This window comes from Galleria mellonella, unplaced genomic scaffold (assembly GCF_026898425.1).
Source record: "Galleria mellonella isolate WM207_F2 unplaced genomic scaffold, CSIRO_AGI_GalMel_v1 utg606, whole genome shotgun sequence".
In the NCBI taxonomy this organism is placed as follows: domain Eukaryota; kingdom Metazoa; phylum Arthropoda; class Insecta; order Lepidoptera; family Pyralidae; genus Galleria; species Galleria mellonella.
This window is the reverse complement of record NW_026442126.1, coordinates 1,065,293-1,085,735: the sequence shown is the minus strand read 5'-3', so window position 1 is coordinate 1,085,735 and position 20,443 is coordinate 1,065,293. Positions and strand designations below refer to the sequence as shown.

Here is a 20,443-nt window from a genome sequence, read left to right as displayed (position 1 = left end):
CCATTCGTGTTTCAACTGTGAAGCAGTTGTGTTTGCGTGGCTGTGTTTCGGTTTGAAGGGTGGGATATGGCGTGAATTTACAGGGTACAGAGGGATAACACCTGAGTATTCAGGAATGGCAATGCATGGGGGGTATCATGGGCGAAACAGTATACTCTGTTATGTCTACAGCGACGGTTGCCACTTTCCATCAGGTGGGCCGTCAGCTTGTTTGCTATTCTAAGTTGTATAAAAAAAACTTGATGTGATGAAAAAACCTTTGCAGGTAAATAGTAAATACCTAGTTCTTTATTGCATCTTTTTTGTTAGCGTCAAGCCCCGATTGTGTTAAAATATTTCAAAATTTATTTGTTAGTATAAAAATCGTCGCCATACGTAAGTATATTGTGAATAATAATAATAATAGTAAATTTTGGCATCATCACCATTTTAGTCGTTAACTGTCCACTGATGAACATAGGCCTTACATACATACATATGTACATACAGCTACAAGGAATAGTTCCTGACCAGATTGCATCCACTGACACCTTGTAGTATACTTAAAGTTGTCGCTTCATCCAATTGGAACTAAAGAGAAATTTTAATTATTTTTTATTTAAGATTTACCTTTTTTCCCATTACTTCGAACACGTGCGTACGTGCGTGCGTGCGTGCGTGCGTGCGTGCGTGCGTGCGTGCGTGCGTACATGTATGCAAGCAGTTTAATTCTTAACACCAGAAGGAATTAAATTTACAAGAGTAATACTTTACTAGTATTTATAGTATATCCTGATCAAGCGGTCAAAGTCACATGTAAATAGAATATTTACGTCGAAATACCGGGAATTTACAAAGTATTAGTCGTTTATTGATTATCGATTATTATGTAAAAATTAAATAGCTATTAATGTATAATTGATATTAAATCTTTATTAAATAAGTTAACATTTATATAATTAGTGAACCAGGATATAAATATTATATAAATAATTTGCATTTTTTTTTTATATAATCTTCATTTCATTTACTAGAGAGAGACTTTGTACAAAAGTCGTTTTCTTGGACACCTCTGTTACATTCGTGTTTCTACCGTGAAACAGTTGTGTTTGCATGGCTGTGTTTCGGTTTAAAGGGTGGGATATGGTGAATTTACAGGATACAAGGGAATAACACCTGAGTCCTCAGGAGTGGCAATGCATGGGGGGTATCATGAGCGAAACAGTATACTCTGTTATGTCCATGGTACTGCTCATATCTATAGGCGACAGTTACCACTTTCCATCAGGTGGGCCGTCAACTTCTCCAGGATGGCCCTGAAGACATATGTTGGGCGTATCGCCATATCCGAGAGTCATTCAGATATGTGTTTTCGGATTATTCAGCTCTTGCTAACAATGAGTACTGGCACAGACACGATCCATCATCACGGACTGGACAGTTCCTCTGAACAAACCTGATATCGTATTGTTGGATCGGGCACTCTGGAGGGTATTTTTGGTGGACGTCACTGTACCGCATGAAGAGAATCTCATGAAAGCCGAAACAGAAAACTTTCTCTATTTCTCTCTCTGTGTGTGTGTGTATGTGTGTGAGTGCTAGCGTACGTGCGTGCGTATGTTCGTGTGCGCGCTCTAGTGTGGGTGTGTGTGTGTCATGGCCTTTATTTTTTTTTTTACAACACAGAGGGCAAACGAGCATGCGGCTCACCTGATGGTAAGTGACTACCGCCGCCCATGATCACCCACAACACTAACGGCATTGCAGGTGTGCTGCCGGCCTTTTAAAAAGGAATATGCTCTTTTCTTGAAGGTTATGTTGTCGTATCGGTTTGGAAATACTGTTGCTGGAATATTGTCTACTCTTGTACAAAATAACCTCAGTTTTATCAAAATGTTTATTCATTTTATTAAGGTGTTTTTAGAAATATAGATAATCATAGAGTAGATGTTAAGGATTTTATTAATATGATTATTACATTATTATTATTACAATTTACTAATACAAGCTGATTGACTGAGAAATTGTCTATCTGCTGTAGAGACCACCGGAGCTACATTATACTTCCTTCTTTTACTCAAAGGTCTGTTAGCATAAGGGAGTTTGCATGTACTCTCAATACAGTCTGAATTATGTAAAGCTTTCTTACAGAGAGGATCGCATATGAGATAAAGTCTTTCACCAGAAAATGTATACCTCTATAAATATTTTACCTTTAGTAAAGCTTTTTGTGTTCTTTCCAGTTCCAGGAATTTAGTCTTCGTTTCACCTCCCCGAACTGAGTTGCAATATATCAAGATAGCCTGAGGTAATAAATATTATATAGCCTGAGGTATATAAATTTGATTTAATAATACTCTACTAGTAACATGTCTTGGAGTTCTGAATATCCACACTGGTTTACGAATTCTGGACATCTTAAATCCACATGGACATGTCAGGATAGACGCTGGAAAATTATTATTCCAAGATACTTTATACTGTTTACTCTCTCTCTCGATAGCTCTCTCCTCTCTCTCTCGATAGCTCTCTCCTCTCTCTCTCGATAGCTATCTCTCTCTCAATAGCTATACAAGAACAAGTATTATTTATGTGGTTGCTACATGCATGGGTTTTAATTTGGTATGCAGAGAATGGCTCAGAATTGTTAGAGAGAAAGATACGTATTTGCTTTTAAAAATATTCAATGTGTAACAAGTTTGTGTTCAAACACTTGGCATCGCAAGTCCCTTTATAGCTAAGCTGTGGACAAAATCCAGAGAAAACTATCGCAGTGTCATCAGCATAGGAAAATATCTGACCCTCCTCAAATTCTAAGTTACATAAATTATTTATATACATCATAAAAGGGTCGGTCCTAACACGCTTCAATTCTATTCTGCTGCTTTCGATCACAGAGGTAATCCTTTAATAGTTCTAAGGAAATTTCTCATATACTTACGTTTTTGAGCTTGTGGACAAGGGTCGGGAAGGAAATTGTGTCAAAAGCTATTTTTAAGTCCAGGAAAATAGTAACACATTTTTGCTTTTTATCAATTTTTTCAGTAATTATTATTAGATGTAAAGGAAACCATAGCATCTTCAGTTGAAATACCTTTTCTAAATCCGTACTGAAATTTTAATAATTTATTAAATTTATTTATATAATTTATTAAACGATTATTTATTATTTTTTTCTATAATTTTGATAGTGTAGGTAATACCGAAATAGGTCTATAATTCTCAACATTATCTCTGTCCCAAATTTTGTGCACAGGCATTATTGTAGCACGTTTAAGTGATGTTGCATAGACACCTCGTTAGAAACACAGGGTAACTAGATGCCGAATAATAGGAAGAATTATTACACTATAGGATTTTAAAACTTCAATAGGGATATCATCGTAGCCATCCACACTCCGAGACTTAAGTCCCATCAGAATAATATAAACCTCATTTGGGTTCGTCTATGTTAAAACAATAGTTGATATCTGACTGCACTGACGACTGGAATAATCAGGAGATTTGGAAGGATTCCTTTGAAAGAATATCTTCCGCTAGATTTTGTCTAATATTAGAAAAATAATTATGTAGCAGTTATTAGTTTTAATGTTATTTCTATTTGTTATACTTTCTCTTAGAATGGCAAACAAGCTGACGGCCCACCTGATGGAAAGTGGTAACCGTCGCCTATAGGCATGAGCAGTACCATGGACATAACAGAGTATGTTGTTTCGCCCATGATACCCCCCATGCGTTGCCATTCCTGAGAACTCAGGTGTTATTCCTCTGTACCCAGTAAATTCACGCTATATCCCACCCTTCAAACCGAAACACAGCCATGCAAACACAACTGCTTCACGATTGAAACACGAACGGGACAGAGGTACCCAAGCAATCGACTTTTGGACAAAGTCTCCCTCTGGTCCGAGATATTAAAGATTTTTGCTGCGAAGTGAAATAAAACTAGCAACAACACTAATCATCCTTCATCTCCGTTACCACATATGTCTTAATCACCTGAATTCCATGGCCGCAATATCCTCGCTTAATGCCACACAGAAACTATTAATAAATGAGAAAAGCGACTCATTAAATTACTGGACGAAAAAGGTGCTAAGTTTTTTCCATACTGACTCTAATGTACTCGTATCTAGTGTGGTACATCCAAGAGTAGTGCTGGAGATACAAAAAAAAAAAATTAATAAATGACACGTTCACTGTATTGTCCCCTACCGGTATTTGGCGTCGAACTTGAGTATCAGTATTATTTTTACGCCTTTGAGATATATTACTACACGATGGACATGTCCATGAATCCTTATGTCCCGGTATCAGCGTTGTTTAATTATTTAATTTATTTCAAGTAAACAGTTACATAGACAATATATATTCTTAGTGCCGGTACCGGCGATCGACAACATAACCTTCAAGAAAAGAGTATTATTTTTAAAAGCCTTTGAGATATATTACTAATGCCGCTGGTGTTGTGGATGATCATGGGCGGCGGGAGTCACTTACCATCAGGTGAGCCGCATTGTTTAATTGCCCCAGTTACATGACAATATATGGTATATTCTTCGTGCCGTGAAACTACATTGCAGTTTGTCTGCAGCTTTGTGCTTGCAGCTTGTGTAGTGATCTTCTCCTATATTGAAACATTTATTATGGAAATATTTCTGACAATTTTAGCATTGATAACGGTTGCTGGAAAAACAATGCTCTAAAACAGCCAATGCATGTCGACATTGTTCAAGTATTTAGTGATTTACGTTGCACGCTTATGTTTGGCTGTGCAAACAGTAAGAGCAAAAATGCAGTTGGAGATAGGCAAAGAAATTTACGAGTATTACTCTCTACTGCAGAAGGTGGACAGGTATAAATAGAGTTGATGTGATTAGGTACAATAAGGATAATCATCATATTAGCTTTTAATTGTCATTATTGTCTATGAATACAGTTTGTACAACTTTAATGACTGTACAATTTCTATCCACGAACATTTACTACTGGAGGTAAACGTCTGTAAGGATCAGTGTGGGGCTCCGGGGCCGCAACTGCCAAACATGCCATCGCCACTGCGACCAGGACCACGAGCACGAGCTTGTACATCTGGAAAACAGTGGTCAGCATTGAATAACATACATTATACTCTATATTTATTCTTATCTATTCTAAATTAAAAGTCAAGTGTATATAAAACCTTTAAGTAGTAAAAACTTAAAAGAAGAAGAAGGCTGAGCTACAAAAAGAAATGAGATTCCAACAAACATATAAAATGTAAAAAAGTGCCAAGTCTCGTAACCCAGTACTTCCACTACAAAAACTTGTGAGATCTTATATTGAAACAAACAAATTGGATTCAAGAATAGTGACCGATATGGTATATTACATATCTTTATTTTTATTATAATTACGATGTCTCGTCTTACAGAAGCAGATTAAAATGGCTCCCAATTCGTCAACGTCGTGATTTTCATCTTTTATCTTTCCTGTATTCTGTACTGTTTAATTCCTCCTCCCCATCTTATCTTTGTGAACGTTTCACTTTCCTTGTCCCCATTGGCATGTCCAATAGGTCGAGTAAGTCCCTTATTCTTAAAATCCCTCGTCATGCTATAGTGGATCATTTACGGTTCATGCGGCTAGACTATGGAACTCTCTTCCACTGCATATTCGTGAAAGTCAATCGCTGAATATATTCAAGAGCAGATTAAAAGACCATCTTCTGTCCTCATAAACTTATTATGTCTATGTATGTATATGAACGTATTTTGTATGTGAAGAGATATTTTATGTTTATGTATATATGTATATGTATTATTGTATACAGATATGTATGTATGTATTTTGATTATAATTATATGAGTTACTTTGTATATATGTCAACATATTTATTATTTATTAATAGAAACAACTATATCGTTTCCTCCCATTATTGTACGCACACTGCCCGCTGGTAATTAATGCTCCTTTCCACTCAGGGTTCGCTGGAAGAGAACTCTTTCAGAGTTAAGCTCGCCTGTTGTACATCTTTATTTAATATATATTATATGTTTGTATTTTTTTGTGTACAATAAAAAATAAACAAATAAAATAAATAAATAAATGACTCGGCAATTGCACGCCACTGTAATTATAAAAGCATAATTTAATACAAAATCTACAATTACTCAGTAAATCTATACAGCACACTTAAGAATAAAGTTTTTTATTAGTAGAATATGTTGCCATGCATTTGCTAAGTCATTATAATTATTATAGAAATAAAGATATCTAATATTGATACAGTTCTTAAAACTATAAATTACAAGCCTATTTTTCAAGCCTATTTTCAAATATATATATATATATATATATATATATATATATATATATATATATATATATATATATATATATATATATATATATATATATACATATTTTTTTATTTTAATAAATATACATATATCGTTACGCTTCGGAGGGCACGTAAAGCTGTCGTCCAATAAACCACGTTTGAGACTTCCATTTACAATTAAGGCAGCTTAGAAATACTTGTCGCCAAATGATGACATCTTTACATGAGAAGTTATTCAAGAAAATATATTTGAAGTTATAATAATAGGAAATAATATTGTAATTATTTACCTTGATTGTAGCTCCACACAACAGTTTCAAATGATTGTGTGTTACAGTGTTACAATGTTATATACTCACTAAATGATGATTGTTTTGCCGTTCAATTTAATACTTAATACGATTCAGTTAAGACTTATGTCCCTTTGGCCAAGTTTTTAAAAATAATTAATTTAACCGCAAAGCGATAACATGATAATTACTGTTACTTCGCGGGTATATAAAGGTCCAACATTTCAAAACGAGCCAACTTGAATCTGTTGTGTGTAGCTGCAATCAAGGTAAATAGATATAATATTGTTACCTCTACTTATGATTATACTTTTGTTCTTTTAATAAAAACAATAAGTATTGGAGAGTATTCAATAATTAAATATAAAGATTTTATTACTAACATGAAAATTATATATCTATGTCTTCTCACTTAGACTGGATAAGAGTAAATGTAGTTATAACGTGCCCGTATGTTAATCAATGCTGACCACTGTTTTCCAGATGTACAAGCTCGTGCTCGTGGTCCTGGTCGCAGTGGCGATGGCATATTTGGCAGTTGCGGCCCCGGAGCCCCACGCCGACCCTTACAGACGTTTACCTCCAGTAGTAAATGTTCGTGGATAGAAATTGTACAGTCATTAAAGTTGTACAAACTGTATTCCTTATTTTTGATTCAGTCCAGTGTATATACAAGTGGATAGTATGTATCGTCACCCAGTAATGATGTAAATATGAAGTTTGTAAAGATGAATATGAATGTGTGTTACTGCTTCATGTTTAAGTAGCTGAACAGAGAATAACACCTGAATCCTCAGGAATGACAATGCATGGGGGGAACATATCATGGGCGAAACAGTATACTCTGTTATATCTATGGTACTGCTCATGTCTATAGGCGACGGTTACCACTTTCAATCAAGTGGGCCGTTAGCTTGTTTGCCATTCTAACATGTATAAAAAAAAAAACAGATTTGGATGAAATTGGGATACAAGTGGATTATATCCTAACTTAAAACAAGACATGTTGTATACAGAAATACGTGGGCGAAATCGCAAGGAATCTAATCCCAATTTTGAAATACAACAATTTTTTATTGAGTAATCAAACTTTTTAAAAATTTAAACTTACTTAAAAAAAGTCGAAACTAAAACAAAAAAAACAAAAAATAAACTTATATTAAACGTTTTATTTAAAGGACACAATCTCCTTAATTTTAAACTCTCGCGTTGTTTACTCATTTTTTAAATACACAATCGGGACTTAATGCGATGAAAAACCTTTGCAGGTAAATAGTACTTACATTACATCATGTCGTGGTTACGACAAGTGCAATCTATGTCCCGATGCATTGCAGTTTTTAAGTTAATTGAGAGTCATTTCAATATACTACACACTGACGTCCCAAATATCATTGTTATAGTGTCGGATGACTTTAGCTCTTTGATCGTTATTCGCATTAGTATGCGGTGTTAACAAAGTTGTATACAGCTGTCCATAGAACTTCTCAATCTCACTCATAATCTTAGATGTGGCGGAAATTAAATCACCGTCAATAGCCAAATTCCTGGCAAAGACTGAAGCCTTATTTCTATTCTATTGGCTGTTCAATGCATACAGTATTGAACTGGTATTTTTCACGCCGTATACTATTAGAGATTTGCCAATTAAGCTGCCTGTATTCTGACTCAGATGTTGAAGGCTGGGGCCATAATTCACGCCATTTCCCCTCAAGATCTAGAGTGCGATCAGAAAATTTTTGGGTTCGTTTTGAGCATCGCAAAATGTAGCTCCCACTGCTTGGACTCCATTAGAATTAACCACGATGGTTTTCAGAGGAACCGCGTGAAGGTCGACCTGTATTGCTAGCAATAGGTCAGTTAGATCCCATTACTAACGATCCTTTTCCCCACCAATTCTGAAGATCAGGTATGCTATGCTGTCATTATGAGGCAACGGCCATTTTAAAAATATTAAAATATTGAGTACATTAAATACAGGTATAGATAATTTATTCATAATTTACAAAATTAAAAGTCCAGTTTTAGTTAATTATGCCATTTTCATTACAAATTTATAATATTTTAGTCAAATTTGGAGAACATTACGTTTACTGTGTAATAATAATAAAATATTTAAAATATTAATTTAGAACAAAAATAATTACGTCACTTCAAATTGTAATTACAATAATAAATTTCAGCATTAGCGATTATTTATATTTTATGAATTATTGACACTGCTTGTGTCTATAGGCGACGGTTACCACTTTCCATCAGGTGAGCTGTCAGCTTGTTTAAGTTGTATAAAAAAAAAGAATTCTTCAACACTATAGCAGCCCTTTGCGATAAGCCAGTCTTTCTTTTTATTTATACTTCTTGCAGCTGCAGTACACAGTTAGGTAATTTATAATATATAACTGGACTCATCATCTGAGTCAATCTGTCAGATTTGATAAGTGTGCGAAGCACGGTTATTAATTTGATAGCATTTCGTGTCTGGTATTTATGTAGGTCATTGTTTTCTATAAGCAAGCGGTGCAATGATAAAAGGTTACTGTGAGCATCATTTTTAACAATTCCTCAAAATACAACCCGATATACAAGCGATATTCTACCGTTAAAGAGGGGCAAAGTCTTTCCTTACATTTAAGAGCTAAATACTGCTTGTGAGATTGATATCGTCGACAATTCTTATATCCGTCTTTGAAACGAGTCAAGAGAATCAAGCTGGTATCCGAGTGTTTTGGCCTACAGATGAGAGCAGACTATGAGAGGCTGGACTCGTGACTTGTACAACAATAGTCTTTGTCTCAAAGTGAAATAGCGTTTAGCTCTATTGAGCATCCCGAGTTTTTCGATAAAGCGATAGTGTCAATCCTATCTTCTAAATGACATCGGATCTACAGTGCTAGGGATGTTAACACCGAGGATCCTAATACTTTTTGAGGTGACAATGGAATGTGTTCTCGAATTGCAGAGCCGCATTAAATGGTGTATTTTCGGCGACCGCGCAGGCTTGTTTCTTAGATAGGTTAAATTGTATTAAATCGCCCCCATTCCGACATAATAGCGAGAGTACCCTTACTTTTCACAAGTTGTTTGTTAGTCAAGTGTGGATTAGTCTCCACAACGGAGCGAGGGATATTTGCATGGCCCGTGTAGAATGCATCTCCAGTACTGTCATCCGTATAACAGTGTATGGCGACTGAAGTCAGCTAATTATTGATATTTAGTAAAAATTGTGTTGGGAATAATACAGAGCCTTGCACTCCAATGTTCATGCACCATTAATGCCGGCGCCAATATGTAACACTAAAGGTAAAAATTAATAAACTTTTTTTTTAATTAGATCGACTTCAAAAAAGAAAAGACGAAATAAATATCAAAAAGTTAAATATAAACAAATATTAGAATTAGAATTGAAAGGACAAAATCTGCTTGATGTTGGTGCAAAGCCAAAAGAGAGCAAGAACAATAATCGCGATACATACAGCTTAATATTGTAAAGTAATATTTATGAAATACTTATATATTTTAGATAAGGGTTAAAGATCAACCTTTAGGCTATGGCAAGCAACTGTTAAATTATACAAATATATCCATAATAACATAACGCATCAATTGTCACTGACTTCAAACAGATTTTCTACTTTAAATAAAAGGTCTAATATTAGTTTATTTTTCGTCTTTTGGTTTTAGTTTCGCCTTTTTTTTTAAGCAAGTATAAATTTTTAAAAAAGTTTGATTACTCGATAAAAATTTGTTGTAAAAATGGGATTAAATTCGTTGCGGTTTCGCCCACGTATTTCTGTATACAACATATCTTGTTTTAAGTTAGGATATAATCCACTTGTACCCCAATTTCATCCAAATCTGTTCAGCTACTTAAGCATGAATCAGTAACATACATTCATATTCATGTTTACAAATTCACATTTACAACATTACTGGGTGACAATACATACTATCCACTTGTATATACACTAGACTGAATCAAAAATAAGGAATACAGTTTGTACAACTTTAATGACTGTACAATTTCTATCCACGAACATTTACTAGGCTCAATAAAACCCTGAACCCTTGATTTCGCGTGTTGCGAGTCAAGTGGACCTTCAAATTAGTTAAAATTACATTGTTAACTATGTAAAAATATTAAATAAATAACTTCGTGCGTGGCAAAAAGTTGTTTTTAATAAGTACCCTACACTAATCATACATATATTGCATATTGTATCCAATTGCTTTTTATTCTACTTAGAATGGCAAACAAGCTGACGGTCCACCTGATGGAAAGTGGTAACCGTCGCCTATGGACATGAGCAGTACCATGGACATAACAGAGTATACTGTTTCGCCCATGATACCCCCCATGCGTTGCCATTCCTAAGGACTCAGGTGTTATTCCTCCGTACCCAGTAAATTCACGCCATATCCCACCCTTCAAACCGAAACACAGCCATGCAAACACAGCTGCTTCACGGTTGAAACACGAATGGGACAGAGGTACCCAACCTATGGACTTTTGTACAAAGTCTCCCTCTGGTGAAATATTTTTACTTTATTAAAGCATGTATGTAGTATTTGTCGTACAGTAAGACGTCTAAAAATTTACCACATGTATATCATAAGTTTGACGTTCTTACGGTAATATAAGTAAATAATTAGTACGTAAAATGGAAAATTATATAACGATGGCTGTACACGGTAATTATTGTGCAGGGAAAATAAACTCGTGGTCCAATAGTTTGCTCGATAAATCCATTTTGTAGAATTTGCTCAATAAATCCATTTAGGAGTGGAGGGAAGCGTGTCTTCAAACACCGTCTGCCTTCAACTGGAGCGGTAACAAAACTCCAATAAATCCATACAATCAGCGACACCTGCTTGATTTCCGTTGGAATATTAATTATCTAAATTACCTATCAATGTTTCTTTAATTGATGTTATCCAATTCAGTGGCAAACTTCTCGGTTACTAGGCGATTGTTTTATTATTATTGTTTTAATCTTTTTTTTTTTACTTTATGCAAAACTTGTTGTTTCCCATGACTTTACACATGTACCCTATACGTTCATCCAGCAAAATAAATAGTCCATTTTTGTAGCAAATTCTTTGAGTTGCTAAAGCGTCCAATCATATTTTTTTTACTTACAATAATTAGAAAAAAATTAAACTCTTAGATTCCAACTAATAAATGGATCTCAAAAGAAAAGGTAATCTTATTTATTATTTAATTATAATTAAAGGCTAAAATATAACTATACTGTGTACGTAACTGTTTATAATTACTCCTCTCCACCCAAAGGTTGCCTGGAAGACATCGCTCTTAGCGATAAGGTCGCCCATTGTTTTCTTAGTGTGATCATTTCTTGAAAATGAAACAATTTCAAGCAAACGAGCATTGTATCAGAATAATAATTACACATAATAGTGCATAAGGACGAGCTTGTCTCTAAAAGAGATTTCTTCCATCAAACATAATATGAGAAAAACTGACAGTTTATTCATAGTTACAGGCCTTAGATTATAGATCTTAGATGGCCTCAAAAAGGGGTCAACTTTTTGTCAGTGTTCTATGTACTTACGTATAAAATGTATCTTAACATATTATTTATACATAAAATAAGCATTTACGCATTATAAAGATGCAGAAATTATAAGAAAAAATAAATATAGAAGTTATAAAGGAATCACTCATAACTATTTATCACGCAAAATGGTATGTTGACCCGTTTTTCTAAAATAATTTCTATGGAGACTCTATCTAAATCCAATCTAAGTTACGTTACAGGTATACATGTGTTATCATCATTATGCCATCATTTTCATCATCTGTATGTATATATATATATATAAATATTTATATTATATATATACTTAGCGTTATTTAACCTCATGATATCTTCTCTTTAATTGCTTTAATTACATCACAATGTCTTATATATTATATTTTAACTATCGCTTTATCATTTAAACGTTTAAGATTTTAGTATCTATATTGCCTTTCAGGAATCCTGTTTAATTATCACAAAGCGTAAGATAACGGGGACTAACTACCCTATCAGGTCGAACTGTGCGTAGTGGACGATTTAGATTGACAGTTTCAAGACATTTTAATTGAAATGATACAAATATCTTTAAATATAGGTGAAACCCTACTCTTTATATAAGTAAATCCAGTAGTTCAGGTAAAGCAGATTATGTTAAGCTACACGTCATTAGATAGACAGATATATAATTTACTAGCGGCCCGTTCCGGCTTCACAAGGGTGGACATTTTTACATTTTAAAAAGGGATTATTGTGACATAACGTTAATAGTTGGACATACAGTATCGCAAAGTTTTTTGTAGTTATTGATATTTTCTTCAATATTGTAGAACATACTTTTGTTCTATAACCAATAGTTTCCGCAGCGCACGACGATAGATATTTTATAGCATTTTTTTACACCTTGAGTTACGTTACTGAAGTTCTAGTGAAGATCCCTAATCTTTTCTAGCAATAAACATAGCCTATGTTACTCAGCGTGAATGTAGCTTTCTAATGGTGAAAAAATATTTGAAATCGGCAAAGTAGTTTTTGAGTTTCACTACAAACATACATACACACAAAAATACAAATCTTTCCTCATTATAATATTAGTGTAGATTTTAATTAAAAAAAAAAGCACTCTCTAACTAGTGCCTCGACAGCGTATATAGATAGTGCAGGTAGGGTTGTTATTCCAATTTCATCCATTTATAAAATTTATTAAAGCGGAAAGATTTGATTGAATGCGTTCTGATACTACCAGTTGGACATGTAGATATTTTTTATGCCACAAAGATGTAAAACAAGCATACAGCCCGTCTGATAGTAAACGGTCACTGTAGCCTATGGACGCCTGCAACACTAGGGGTGTCACGTGCGCGTTGTCGACCCTGAAGAAACCTTAATACACTCTTTTTAAAGAACCCCATAATGTATTTTTCATTTTATTGATCATATCTTGAGGAAGGTCACAATCTATTCAATGTCATGCAACTGTGCACGAAGCCACGGGACACGGATAGTAAAATATGTTCTTTCATAATGTTCCGTGTCTATGTAAAGCGACCATCGCTTCAGTTAGTTTTCACCTTAGCTCCACAATACACCAATCTTCGATGGATGCTGTGTATTCACAATTACTTGAGTAAACAAACCCCGCTAAGAAGGGTCAATCCATCTATTGATACGGTGACCACACGTCAGAAATATTATAATAATTTTATAAGAAATATTTTATACGATCTCTGTCTACGTCTGTTTGTAGTTAGGTGGTCCCGGCATAGAATAGGTACCTCTTCCTATCCCGTGGGTGAGTGCCATAAGAGCCAACGCAAAGGCGAGGCGAGGGCGAGGGATGGGCAGCAGCGTCCCTCATTAAACATCTCTAAGGCTTGACTGCGGTTGTCAATCTACCTGCTAAGCGTGTCAACTACTGTTAAAATCGGTATCTACCCGTGCCAAACCAGTTGCCATGCTTAGCAGGCGAATTGGTAACCGCAATTAGGCTTTGGAGATGCTTTAAGAGGAACGCTGCTACCCTTCCCTTACCTTCTCTTAGTCGTATCTTACGAAACCCACGGGAAAGGAATGGATGGTCTATTCTGTGCCGGGACCATACGGTTAGATATATAAAAAGACAAGTATTTTAATATATAAATTTTTGATACTTTGGTTTTGGATTCTTTCAAAAATAGAATAGATATAACCAATGGTATTCACAGATAATGTAGCTTTCTTTAGGTGAAATAATTTTTATAATCAGTTGATTTTATCATTATAAACAAACAAACAAATAGTAAAATTTTCCTTTTTATAATATTAATAGAGAAGTATAGATAACATCAAATTAATATAATATATATTTTGATGTCTTTGGTCAACTAATTGTGGTGATTAACACTTAGTGTGATAATTGGCAATTTGTGGTTGAGAACTAGTAGGTACTTGCGAGATTTATTGTTCATTCACAATTGTGATGCCTTCAATTAGTGGTTTTGATACAGTTAATTAATATAAAATTCCATAGCATGATTTCATGTTGTGTGATCTCGGCACAGAATGGACTATCTCTTTCTTTTCCGCGGGAGTCGTAAGAGGCGACTATGGGAACTTAATAAGCAACCAATATTTGTCAATTATTTACAACTCTGTAGGTATCCATTTTTTTCTATATAATAAAAGAATAGTATAGAATAAAAAACATTTATTGCCAGTAAACATACAATTAGAATATACAATATAAATAACATATACAAGAAGTGTCCCATACTAGGCAAAAGGTACCGGCTCAGCGGATGCTGTGAGTGTCCCAGCGCAATGTGAACAGCTGCACAGCGCTGGTTTTCAGCCAGTCCCTCTCTTAACAAAACATAACCAAAATGCAGGGTACCACTGTAAATTGCTTATTACAAGAGTTATTTCGCAAATATACTAATTAAAAAAAAAAAAAAGAAAGAAAGAAAATAAAGAATCATTTCATCACTATATAACTTCTTTTCTCTATTTACTTACTTTGTACGCGTATGGTTCAATTTTGTCAATTAACTATAAAATATATAGATTTTACTATTGTATATATTTAGGTACTCGTTGTCTATTTTTATATAACATATTTATTTATTTATTTAACTCTTTATTGAACAATTCAAGTGAAATACAGTAACATAAATGCAGATTAAAATATACACATAAAGGTACAAAAGGCGGTCTTATCTCTTACAGACAACCTTTAGACAACATAAAAAATTGTAACTTAATTTTTTTTTTGTAATGACTGTTTGTGTACTAAAATAAAATAAAAAGAAATAACGGTCGAGGGATTAGCAGCAGCGTCTCTCTTAAAACAATACCAAAGTTTAGCTGCGATAGCCAAATTGTCTACCAAGTGTGGTAACTGATGGGACTGATGGGATATGCTCATAATTAGAATAAAACGAGAAGAAGAAGAACATATCGCTTGAAATACATATAACATAAAAAATACGGACGTATTAAAAACTTCTCCCTTTTTGAAGTCATTTAAAAATGTTTTAGAAACAGTACACTCTGTTATGTCCATGGTACTGCTCATGTCTATAGGCGACGGTTACCACTTTCCATCAGGTGGGGGGCCGTCAGTTTGTTTGCCATTCTAAGTTGTATAAAAAAATGTGTTTTTATTTTAATTTTTCGCATTTCAAAATCGCAGTTCAAAATTGTAACAATTCCTGTTTTTTTTTTACAACACATTTAAAAAATTATTATATTTTCGCAAGAATATGGGAAATTTATATATAATACGACGACGGGAATTAAATTAATTTACCTTAAATCATAAGTGGTTAAGAAATGAACACATATACTAAAAATAATAATATTGATAAATATCCCGCATTTGTCAAGACCATTGTCGCCCTAGCTATAGTTTACACTTCACTCTAGAACTTAGAAGGGTTACGTTAAGGACTCCCAAGGGCCCTCCATCGAAGTGTATGGCTGGCCCTTCAACTGTGTTTAGAACTTATGGTTGAAACTTATGCGTTTCGTAATAGCCTTACAATATTTGAATTTCAGATTGCGTATTATCATGTAATATTGTGTGGGTCGTACATTGTACATACACAGATGGGTACACATGCAAAACTTATGTTTATTTAGGTGTATTTCTGGTCGGTGTACCAGTAAACTCGGTGTATTTGCCCAACTTCGAAATTAAGAGGTTTTATTATAGGTTTTTTTGTAATGATAAATAAGCATATAATGAAATTAAAACATCACTAAAGCCTAACTGCGGTTGCCAAGCCGTCTGCCAAATATGGCGACTACAGGCAAAACTCCCCCACAGGGGGAGGCCTATGTTCAGCAGTGGACAGTTAAAAGCTGACATGATGATGATTCTACCAGTAAATTTAAACAATTTAAACATCAAAGAACATTTGGATGAAAAAATAATTGTTCTATATGTGTGCTCTCGTGTACCTAGTCTTGGCATACAACAGGCCATCCCTTCCTTTCCCGTGGGTGTCGTAAGAGGCGACTAAGGGACGGCGAGGACAGCAGCGTCCTTCTTAAAACACCACTAAAGCCTAGCTGCGGTTGTTAGTCCACCTGCCAAGTGTGGCAACGGCTGGCAAAACCCCTCTAGGGGGATTATGTTCAGCAGTGGACAGTTAAAAGCTGATAGGATCATCATCCTTCAGGTCCGTGTGGTCATCTCTCATATGATGTCGGTTCGTGTGGTCTTTTTTTATACAACTTAGAATGGCAAACAAGCTGACGGCCCACCTGACGGAAAGTGATAACCGTCGCCTATAGACATGAGCAGTAGGTACTATGAACATAACGGAGTATACTGTTTCGCCCATAATACCCTCTATGCGTTGCCATTCCTGAGGACTCAGGTGTTATTCCTATGTACCCTGTAAATTCACTGCCATATCCCACCCTTCAAATCGGGGGGAAAGGGATTGTTAGCAATGGAGTTTGACAGCCTCGTTGCTGGCAATATGCCCTATTAGGTCGATCTCCACGTGGTTCCCCTGAAAATCATCGTGAATAATTCTTGTTGAATTCATCACGGTGTGCTAACTGACTTGCTCCATCCTCGTCTATCATCTTTTACTGGTGCCCCGCCATTGTATACCGATAGTGCGGGCGGGGTTTCCATTCCATTATCACCCATTAAAAAAAAACCTTAAAAACTGAAACACAGCCATGCAAACACAACTGCTTTACGGTTGAAACACGAATGGGACAGAGGTATCCAAGCAAACGACTTTTGTACAAAGTCTCCCTCTGGTCATGGAGATATGTCCTAATTCACACGAACAACGCCGCGTGATACAGCTTGTGATGAAATAACAAATTTGTTCTACCTTATATTACAATTATAACCTAAAGTTTACCTTTTTCTTGGAAAATTGAACATGTTTTACAATTCTTGAGTGAATTCGTGTCAAGTGAACACGGGCCTGTGTTGTCTAAACAATATTCTTGAGACAGTACGTAATCTTTCGACGTTCCTTACCGCAACTTCCTTAATTTAAACATTTTCAATATAAACTTTGCCTTTTATAATGATTTTTAGTACCACAAAACGTTCAATAGCAAAGTTTTTTTTTTAATTAGAATGGCAAATAAGCTGGAACCTGGAAAGTGATAACTGTCGCCTATAGAGGGGAAAGGGATTGTTAGTAATGGAGACTGAGAATCCCATTACTAGCAATATACCCAACCAGGTCGACCTTCTCGCGGTTCTCCCTGGAAACTATCATGGTTAATTCCTAATAAATTAATCATGATGGGCTAACTGGCCTGTTTTCATTCTCATCTATCACCTTTCACTGGTGCTCCGCCAGCGTCTCCCGTTAGAGCAGGCGGTGTTACCATACAATTTTCACCCATCAAAAAACTGTCGCCTATAGACATGAGCAGTACCATAAACATAAGTGAGTATACTATTTCACTTTTTAATTATAACATTGTGCATTGTCTGCTTGATTGTTGTGAGCATATTGTTGGTGTGTCTTTTATAAATAAATAAAATAAAATAAAATGATACCCCCCAATTAAGTTATGTTTATTAATAAACTGTACGAATGTTATTATATTTTTCTATACAGCTTTAGTTTTGACCGAAAACACAAAAATTACAGTACTTGTTTAAAACAATAATATTGGATTATCATTGTTTAAATTTGAAATTTCAATTATTTGGCAATGGCACTGGTACCACATTACTAACAATCCCTTCCCCCCACCCCCCTACAAACGTATTTACCTAGGCAGCTCTTATGCCGGTGACGCGGACGAAGTAGGGGGCGCAGCCTGTTATTAATAAATGCGATAGTAACTAAGCTCTCTTCATTCATTCATGCAACTTTAATAATTATCCGTATGTCAGTCATACAAGCCGCGGTACAATAGTTGACCGGGGAGCGTTTTTTTATATAATTGTTAAATAAATAACAGATTTACAATTTACTTAACAGAAAGTCTATGCATATGATTACTGTAAATGGGTGTCAAGTAAACATTGACGTTCATACGACATACAATAGCAACTACAATTCATGCATTATATCCTTTAGAACTAAGACATTGATCTGTGAATACTCGATCTGTGAATATGTGATTTTACCAGAGGTAGACTTTGTACAAAAGTCGTTTGCTTGGGTACCTCTGTCCTATTCGTGTTTCAACCGTAAAGCAGTTGTGTTTGCATAACTGTGTTTCTGTTTGAAGGGTGGGATATGGCATGAATTTACAGGGTACAGAGTAATAACACCTGAGTCCTCAGGAATGGCAACGCATGGGGATATCATGGGCGAAACAGTATACTCTGCTATGTCCATGGTACTGCTCATGTCTATAGACGACGGTTACCACTTTCCATCAGGTGGGCCGTCAACTTGTTTGCCATTCTAAGTTGTATAAAAAAAAAGAATTATAAATAAGAAAAATTTAAAACAAATGAATTATAACCTAATGTAAAATATATCACGTCAAATGACGGCATTCTTATATAAAATTAATATAATTGATAAATAATAATATATATAATAAAAAAAACCCGCATATTTATAAACACAATAAGTGGTCTTCGAGCCGGAAATTTTCTCCCGGAGGTTTTGCCAATAATTGCCACACTTGGCAGATAGGTAGACGACTTTAGATTTTAGTGATGTTTAAGAAGGACGCTGCTACCCATTATTTGACTTATGTTCTCTTAGTTGCCGCTTACAGAAAGAAAAGAGTGGCTCATTCTATATCGGGATTATACGACAGCACTGTCGCTCATACTGACTATTAATTAAAAAATACAATATAAACTTCTTAACTTCAATTCCTAACCATCTGGATGAGTGGTGGTCCTCCACTGTGCGTTTGTGAAAGCACTTCCTTCCATGTTCAACCACTCTTTGCAATCAACCTCCAGCAGCAGTATTTCCGAACCGATACGACATAATAACCTTCAAGAAAAGAACATATTCATTTAAAGGCCAACAGTACGTTTGTAATACTTCTGGTGTTGCAGGTGATCATGGGCGACGGTAGTCACTTACTATCAGGTGAGCTGCATGCTCGTTTGCACCAAGCGCTATAAAAAAGAACATATTTTTAAACGCTGCCGCTTAAAAATTGTACTATACAATTTTCTCTATGAGATATGGCAGCCACAAATCAGCTAGCCCTGAGCTGGGAGTATAATGGACTTGCGAGTTAACCTATTAGTCACAGACTGCTCATTAATAACGCGATACAATATGTTTCTCCAAATGAGGTTCTACAAAATCTTCCATAGGGAGACTGTACAAAGTCCCTTCATCATCCCTTATCATCACCATATTAGTGGTTAACTGTCCACTGCTAAACGTAGGCCTGCTCCGTTAAGGGTTCTTGCCAGTAGTTGCCACAGCAGGAGAGTTGGCAACCACAGTTTTTTTTTTGATGGGTGAAAATGGAATGGTAACCCCGCTTGCGCTAACGGGATACGCTGACAGAGCACCAGTGAAGGGTGATAGATGAGAATGAACACAGGCCAGTTAGCCCATCATGATGAATTCATCAGGAATTAACCATGATAGTTTCCAGGGGAAACCGCGAGGAGGTCGACCTGGTTGGGTATATTGCTAGCAATGGGACTCTCAGTCTCCATTACTAACAATCCCCTTCCCCCTGGCAACCATAGTTAGCCTTTGGTGATGTTTAAAGAGGGACACTGATGCCCATTCCGTTTATTAAGTACCATTGTCGCATTTTACGACACTCACGTAAAAGGAAGGGGTGGCCCATTCTATGCCGGGACTACACGGGGAACACGGGGGAAAGGAATTGTTAGTAATAGGGTCTAACTG

At 35.5% G+C, this 20,443-nt stretch overlaps 1 protein-coding gene and 1 long non-coding RNA gene across 3 annotated transcripts in view; one reads left to right on the top strand and one right to left on the bottom strand.

Annotated features, from left to right (window-relative positions):
• LOC113511408 (uncharacterized) overlaps nucleotides 1-20,443 on the top strand; it is a 118,676-nt gene that overhangs the window by 42,464 nt on the left and 55,769 nt on the right. The gene's annotated exons all lie outside the window — the stretch shown is intronic.
• LOC128201764 (uncharacterized) lies at nucleotides 4,872-6,623 on the bottom strand. The gene is made up of 2 exons (XR_008253419.1): nucleotides 6,592-6,623; nucleotides 4,872-5,070 (listed from the first exon to the last, which is right to left on the bottom strand). It is a non-coding gene; the product is annotated as an uncharacterized LOC128201764 (long non-coding RNA).